The sequence below is a fragment of the Rattus norvegicus genome, chromosome 1 (genome assembly GCF_036323735.1).
Source record: "Rattus norvegicus strain BN/NHsdMcwi chromosome 1, GRCr8, whole genome shotgun sequence".
Lineage (NCBI taxonomy): Eukaryota > Metazoa > Chordata > Mammalia > Rodentia > Muridae > Rattus > Rattus norvegicus.
This window is the reverse complement of record NC_086019.1, coordinates 14,409,335-14,418,281: the sequence shown is the minus strand read 5'-3', so window position 1 is coordinate 14,418,281 and position 8,947 is coordinate 14,409,335.

Below are 8,947 nucleotides of genomic sequence, written 5' to 3'. Positions count from 1 at the left end.
GACCCAGATTTCCCGACACACACACAGGAGTTCATGATTATCTAAAAGTCCAGTTTTGGGGGGATCCAATGCTGTCTTCTGGCTCCTGAGGGAATCAGACATGCATGTAGCACACATACATACATACGTACATACATACAAGCAAAAAGACTTATACACATAAAAAGTAAAAGTAAATTTAAAAATATTTGTAAAGAAACTTTCTTAGATCCCAAGGCACCCTATAATTTAGTAGACTGCCTCCCAGGGTTAGGTCTAGATAATAAGACATGGATAAGTTTAAAGTCAAACCAAGACTTAGTGATAATCTGGTGAGGATGTCTCTAGAACATTATGGGACTACAGAAACGAATAAAAAACAGCAGCGGGTGATCACGTTAGAGCACGGACTTTCAAGTGAGAGAATAGAGTTTGAGTGATTTGTAAACTGGAGGGCCCATCATGCTGTTCGGCAGGGTTTTCTTAAGGACTCTATTAGTGCTTTTGAAAACGGAGGCTGGGGCTGTCGCTCAGTGATCACTGTTAACCTGGAATTCCTAAAGCCTTGGATTCCATCCTCGCACTACAACAAAAACAAACAAACAAACAAACAAACAAACCGATTCCATGTATCGCCCAGTTTGTATTCTTATATTTCTTTCCATATGTTCACACAGTGCTCTTTACTTCAAACCAGCCAATGTGCTCTGGCTAGTTATCACGTCACTTGTACCAGACTGCAAGGTGTTTCCATGGTAGACTGACTTCCTCTGCAGACCTGACTGAAAGCTCATATGTCATTTCACCCACGAACCTTTCATTCTCTGTTCTTGAATGACTTAATGCATTGCATAAAACGCAACACATTTCGTTTAACTCATTAAGAGTTATTTAAAAACCAAGAACAAAGTTTATTCCTTAACAAAACAGAGGATGCTGCAGGTAAACTGGAGCTTTCCTTCTCAAAGCTGAGGGTGGTTCACGTTAGAGTAACGGGGGAGCGGAAGAAGTTCTTGTCAGGCCCTTTTGAGTCATTAAGATGGGAAACTGATCATTTCAGACAGATGACATACTCATCTTGCACACTTGCTCCTTGCCTGATGCTGAGGCCCCTCGTGACTTAGCTCCGAGGCCACACCGCAGCTGGCTCCACTCTCATCCTGCCCATTCCTACGACTGGCTCTGCTAAGCTACCCAACAACTGTCTCTCCGGAGAACAACTGGAGCTACTGCGCATGCTCCGACAACCTCCCCAGCGCCTACTTTCTCCTCCCACCTGAGTCCTTGTGGATGGAAAACACCAGACAGCCTTAATGTTTTAAAACTAGCCAGATATCACAACTTGCTGGGCAAAGAATATCCTGCCCCATCCTCCTTAGCCTCCGCAGGCTACAAACTTTCAGTCCTATTTGCTCCACTGCTGGGTCTGAGACCCCAATCCTCTCTGTGTCCCCTTCTCTTCCTGTCTGGCCCGGAAATCCTGCCTTATCCTTCGACCAGCGGTTAACTTCGGCCATCTTTATTGACCCAATCAAGAAACAATTAGGGAACTGGATTTTAGTTATCAGCTCCTCCCCCTACACATCTTCATGAATTGTTCTAGATGTTCAGAAAGCACAACTCATATAAACAGGAAAATAAACGTATGCTAAACGGTCTTCCAGCAACTTAGTCCGTGTTGGTGTCAGATTGGTTGGTATTGATACCACCACGTTGGTATCAATAACAGAGACAAAACGGTGATTATGAGGGAAATAAAAGATATTTAAGGGGAAAACCATGGGCTGTAACATTCGAGTTTGGAGCTTGGGTGATGGTTTGGTTGGTAAAGTTCATGTTAGGCAATCACGAGGACCTACATTTTGAACTCAGCAACCTTGTAAAACTTGACTGGTGCAGCATGTCTATAAATCTAGGGCTGGGAGGCAGAGACAAATGATTCTCAGTCAGCCTACTCAATCAGTGGGTTCCGACTTCAGTATGAGATCCCGTTTCAAAAATAGAATGTGGAGAATGACTTAGAAAGACATCAATGCAGACACCCCTGGCGTCCGCTGGCACATGTTTGCACACATCTATGTAAACACTTACACAAACCAACCCTATACACATGCACACCCAGAACACTGATATTTGAATATGTATACATTCTGTGTGTATACATAAGTTCTTAACATGTATGGCAGATACTAATTTCAAATGAAATAAGGACTTAGTTATGAAAGGGTATAGAAGACTTGCTTTGAAAGGAAATGAAGTTGTCCTTTGGGCCTGTTTTATTATCTACATTTAAAGAGGCTACAGAATTTCTTTTAGTCCCTCCTCTTTTTTTCTCCCTTTCTTTCTACTCCTTTATGTGCCTGTTGAGACCCTGTTTTCCCTTTCTTTCAGTTGCTTTCATATAAACACACAAAGATGTCCGAGTACTGGGCAAGTCTACAGAAGAAAGAAGTATAGCTCAGAAATACATTTTTACAAGTGATTAAAAGATGGCAGAGGAAGTAGGTCTCTCTCTCTCTCTCTCTCTCTCTCTCTCTGTCTCTCTCTCTCTGCGTGTGTATGTGTGTGTGTGTGTGTGTATAGAAGGCCTGTGGAGGCATAATCACAAGATCTGAAAATGCAGTGGACAAGTGAGTCAAGAATGAGGTGAAGGCAAAGAAGCCTACAGCCTTTCAGTCATCTTGATAGTTTGTCAATTAAAGTCCTCCTGCCCCTCAATGTCCTCACGCCTTTCTGTGTTTCCCTTATCCATTAGGCTTTATCGAGGTTTACCTTTTAATTATTTGTAAAGAGTAAAAGCAATGACCCAGCACACAGAATTAAACACTACTATTGATCCTCTAATAAAATATGCCCTGTGCCAATGTCTAAAGGTTGTCATTTTACCTGTGATTCTCTGTGTGTATTTGGAGCCTGGTGGGTGGGAGGCGTTACAGATGTTTCACTGTGTGAGACTCATCTCTTCATTCAAAGCTGCTTCCTTCTTCCTGTTCCCACTCCCAACATGAAAGCCCAGTTTCCTTCCCTTCCTGGTTTCCCCACCCATACCTACCTCTGCACTTTTTTTAAACTACTAAAACACCTCTCCCCTATCCCTTTTTCACTTGTCACATATACTGTCTTCAAGTGGTTGTAGCACTGAAGATGACATCTGCCTTTAGCAAAGAAAAGAAATCTTTTATGAAAAGATCCACTCTTTCTAGATGAATTTTAAGTATTTGGTTTTCGTTACTGGGAAATACCACATGTTGGCCTTAGAGCTAATGCCCTCCCTGTTGGTTAGAGATTTTAAGCATGGTTCTATAATCTAAGCATATATTTCCTTATCGCTCCCCAAAAGAAATGTGGATGTCAATGTTTTTGAAGACTGCATGAGCATCTAGGTGAGATTTGAGATGGCTCCTCCCTCCCTGCCTATCACCCCATGCTTTGTATTTCATCTGTGGAAACCTGACATTATCCTTGGCTGTCAAGTGTCAGGCCCAATCACAGCACTTCTGAGATTCCTTCTGTCAGGCACCCATCCAGGACTCGAAAGCTAGATTATTATTCATGATAAGAAAGCTAGTAATGGTCTGAAGAATCTAAGAAGGATCCCCCTTCCCCTGTCTCTTTTGCTGCCAAACTGAATCCTGATGAAAATACTAGCTTCATAAATTCAGCACCAGAAATATGCTATATTTCACTTCTCTTTAAATCAAACTTTGCCATCTTCCCCATTCACTGAACAATTTAGAAATCTATGACCTTTTATTGGACATTAGATGTGTGAGTATTTTATAATCAGGATATTCTTTTATGTTTTGCTCACAGTTTTTCTATTACTAGGCTAAAAGTAATATCCTTGAATGTGTAATTTCTTTTAAAAATATAAATTATATAGAATCAGAATTAATATTCAAAGAATAACTTTTGCTTTGTGCCGTTGGACTTCTGGGGAGATTCACTTGAAACTCTCATTCATTCTTAGCACAGCTGCCCCTTGTGTGGTGATTTGAATAGGAATGGCTACCACGGACTCATGTGTGTGAATGTCTGGCCCACAGGGAACAGCACTGTGAGAAGGTGTGGCCTAATTGAAGTAGGTGTGGCCTTGTTGGAGGAAGTATGTCATTGTGGAGGCAGACTCTGTGGTCTCATAAGCCTAAGCTATGCACAGTGTAACACGTGTCTTTCAGTTCCCTGCGCATCAAGATGTAAGACTCTCAGTTCCTTCTCCAACACCATATCTACCTGCATGCCACTACGTTTCCTGCCATGATGATAATGGACTAAACCTCTGAACCTATAAACCAACCCCAATTAAATGTTTTCCTTTTTAAGAGTTGCTGATCCCCCTTCCCCTCAGCTCCATTCTCTTTCCCTTCCTAGAAGGCTAGCCTGGCCCCAGGAAAATCTAGGTTAGACCCTGCCCTGCCTATCCCCTGCCTGTCTGATCCACCTGGGGCATATCCAGCAGAGGGGAGCTACCCTATGTCCCATAAGCTCCATTGTAAGTTCCACCATTCTGCATCCCTTCCCTAGGAGGCCTGCAGGATCCCAGAGACACTCAATTCCACCTGGGACACAGCCAGAAGAAGGGAGAAGCTTGCTGTTCCCTGAGCTCCATTGTTAGGCCCAAGGTTCTGCTTGATTCCCTGAGGAGTCCCGTCAGCATCAGGAATATTCAGGCAGTACCAGGCACAGTCAGATAGCTAAAGGCCAACGCAAGAACATGACCAACAAGAGTCAGGGCACTATGGCAACACTAGAGCTCAGCTATTCTATCAGAGCAAACCCTGCATATCCTAACACAGCCAAAGCACAAGAAGATGACCTTAAATCCAATCTTATACAGATGATATAGGTCTTTAAAGGGAAAATGAATAAATCGCTTAAAGAAATGTAGGAAAATACAATCAGGTGAAAGAAATAAATAAAGCTGTTTAAGACCTGAAAATGGAAATAGAAACAACAAAGAAAACACAAACTGGGGCAATCCTGAAGATGGAAAACCTAGGGAAGAGAACAGGAACTACAGACGCAGGCATCACCAACAGAATACAAAAGATGGAAGAGAGAACTTTAGGCAATAGGAGATATGGTTGAACAAATTAATACATACTCAAAGGAAATGTTAAGTCTAAAAACTGTCTGACATAGAACATGTAAGAAATATGAAACATGATGAAAAGACTAAAACTAAAGAATAATAGCAATAGAAGAAGGAGAAGACTTTCAGCCCAGAATATATTTTTAAAAAAACTATAGAAGAAAATTTCCCCAACTAAAAGAAAAAGATGTCTGTAAAGATATAAGAAGCTTATGGAATGCCAAATAGATTGGACCAGAATAATTAAAGCACTAAATATATGGGAAAAAAATAATATTCAAAGCTACAAAGGAAAATGGCCAAGAAACATATAAAGACAGACCTTTCAAAATTACACCTGACTTCTCAACAGAGACTCTAAAAGCCAGAAGGGCCTGGGCAGATATCTTGCAGGCCTGAAGAGACCAAGTATGTCAGCTTATACTACTAGACCCAGCAAAACTTTTAACAATCAAAGATAGAGAAATCAAGATATTCAAAGTCAAAAGCAAATTAAAAATATCTATCTACAAGTCCAACCCTACAGAAAAATAATAGAAGGAAAATTCCAACACAAGGAGGTTAACTATACCCAAGAAATCATAGAATATAAATAATCACACACCAGCAAAAACAAAGTAAGAGAAGTGCAAGCGTGTGTGCGCGCACACACACACACACACACACACACACACACACACACACTCTCACTCACTAACACTATAAGAATTAACAGTCATTGGTCATTAATACCTCGCAACATCAATGGACTCAATTCCCCAATAAAAAGACACAGGCTAATAGACTGGATACATAAATAGGATCCACCATTCTATTGCATACAAGAAACACACCTCAGCAACAAAGATAGAAACTACTCAGAGTAAAGGCCTGGAAAAAGATTTTCCAAGCCAACAGACCCAAGAAGCAAGATGAAATAGCCATTTTTATATCTAAAATAATAGATTTTCAGCCAAAAGTAACCAAAAGAGATGGTGGAGGACACTTCATATTTATCAAAGAAAAAAAAATCCATCAAGATGACATCTCAGTTCTGAACATCTATGCCTCAAATGCAAAGGCACCCACATTTGTAAAAGAAACATTGCTAAAGCTAAATCACACACTGAGCTCCATACATTAATAGTGGGAAATGTCAACACCCTTCTCTTACCAATGGGCAGATCATCAAGTCAGAAACTAAACAGAGGAATAATGAAACAAACAGATGTAGTGAATCAAATAGACCTAACGAATATCTATAGAACATTTCACCCAAACACAAAAATGTCCTCTTCTTAGCATCTCACAGAACCTTCTCCCAAACTGACCATGTACAAAGTAAGCCTCAACAGATACAAGAAAATTGAAACAATCCCCTGTATCTTATCAGACCACCATGGATGAAAGCTGGACTTCAGCATCAACAAAACAAAAGAAAGTCTACAAACTCATGGAAACTGATCAACTCTTGACTGAATGACAACTGGGTCATGAAAGAAATAAACAAGTTGAAGACTTTCTAGAATTCAGTGAAAATGAAGTTGCAACATATCCAAAGTTATGCGACACAATGAAAGCAGTGCTAAGAAAAAAGTTCATTGCCCTAGGTGCCTTCATAAGCAATGAGAGAGTTCTCATACCAGCAATTTTAAAGTATACCTAAAAGCTCTACAAAAAATAGAAGCAATCATACCCAAGAGGAATAGACAGCAGGAAATAATCAAACCCAGGGTTGAAATAAGTTAGAAACAAAGAGAGTGACACAAAGAATCAATGAAACCAAGAGCTGGTTCTTTGCAAAAATCAACAGGATAGATAAACTCTTAGTCAACTTAACTAAAAGGCAGAGAAACAGTATCCAAATTAACAAAATCAGAAATGAAAGGGGGAGCACATAATAGACACTGAAGAAATTCAAAGGATCATTAGGCCTTACTTCAAAAGGCTGTACTCCACAAAATTGGAAAAATCTAAACGAAATGGACAATGTTCTAATAGATTCCTCTTACCAAGTTAAATCGAGGTTAGGTAAACAAACTAAATATTCCTATAACCCCTAAGACAATAGAACCAGTCATCAAAAGTCTCCCAACTGGGGCTGGTGGGGGGAAGCCCAGGGCTAGATGCACAGAATATTATGAGACTTTCAAAGAATAGCTAATACCAATACTCTTCAAATTATTCCACAAATTAGAAACAGAAGGAATGTTGTCAAACTCATTCTATGAGGCCAGAGTCACCCTGATGCATAAAACACATAAAGACTCGACCAAGAGAGTTTCAGACTAATTCTCCTTATAAACATTTAAGCAAAAATACTCAATAAAATACTTGCAAACTGAATCCAAAAACACATGAAAAAGATCATCCATCAAGTTGGCTTCATCTCAGAGATACAAGGATAGTCCAATGTGTAAAATTCTGTCATTGTAACCCACTATGTAAACAAACAGAAAGAAAAAAACACCACACAATCATCTCATTAGACACTGAGAAAAACCTTTGACAAAAGTCCACACCCTGATAAAAGTCTTGGGGAGATTAGGGATACAAGTCTCTAACCACAATAAAGATAATACACAGCTAGCAGATAGCCAACACCAAATTAAACAGAGAGAAACTTAAAGCAATTCCACTAAAATCATGGACAAGACAAGGATGTCCACTCTCTCCACAGTCACATACTATAGTACTTGAAGTTCTAGATAGTACAGTAAAACAACTAAAGGAGATCAAGGGGATACAAGTTGGAAAGGAAGAAGTCAAAGTATTGGTGTTCTCAGATGATATAAGTGATAATTGACCACTAAAATTCTGCCAGAGAACTCCTACAGGACACAACTTCTTAAACTAAATACTGCTAGTTCAGGCACTAATATCAACAAAGTAGCTGGATACAAAACCAACTAGAAATAATCAGTAGCCCTTCTTTATATGAACGATAAATGGGTTGGGAAAGAAATTAGGGAAACAACACCTTTCATACTATCCACAGAAAATATTAAATATATTGGTGTAACTCTAAGCAAGTGAAAGACCTGTATGACAAGAACTTCAAGTCTCTGAAGAAGAAACTGAAAAAGATATCTGAAGATGGAAAGATCTCCCATTCTCATGGATCCGTAGGATTCACATAGTGAAAAAGTGGCTGTCTTACCAAAAGCAATCTATAGAATCAATGCAATTCCCACCAAAATTTGAACACATTATTTTACAGACCTTGAAAGAGCAACTCTCAACTTCATATGAAAAAGCAAAAAAACCCAGGATAGCTGAAACAATCCTGAACAATAAAAGAACTTCTGGAGGAATCACCATCCCTGATCTCAAGCTGTACTATAGAGAAATAGTAATAAAAACTGCAGGTTGGCGACATAAAAACAGACACATTGATCTCTAGGATAGAATCAAAGTTCCTGAGATAAACCCACACACCTGTGGACAGTTGATTTTTGACAAAGAAGTCAAAACCATAAAATGGGGAAAAAAGAAAGCATCTTCAACCAATAGCACTGATCTCACTGGATGTCTGCATGTAGAAGAATGCAAATAGGCCCATATCTATCACCCTGCACAAAACTCAAGTCCAACTGGATCAAAGTCCTCAATATAGGACTAAATCTAATAGAAGAGAACCTGAGGAATAGCCTTGAACTCGTTGGTACAGGACAAACTTCTTAAACCAAATACTGCTAGTTCAGGCACTAATATCAACAATTAATAAATGGGACCTCATGGAATTGAAAAACCTGTGTAAGGCAAAGGACACTACCAATAGGACAAAACAGTGGCCTATAGAATAGGAAAAGCTCTTCACTAAATTGTACATCTGAGAAAGGGCTAATATACAAACTATGTATAAATTACTCAAGAAATTAAGCCCCATCAACCCAA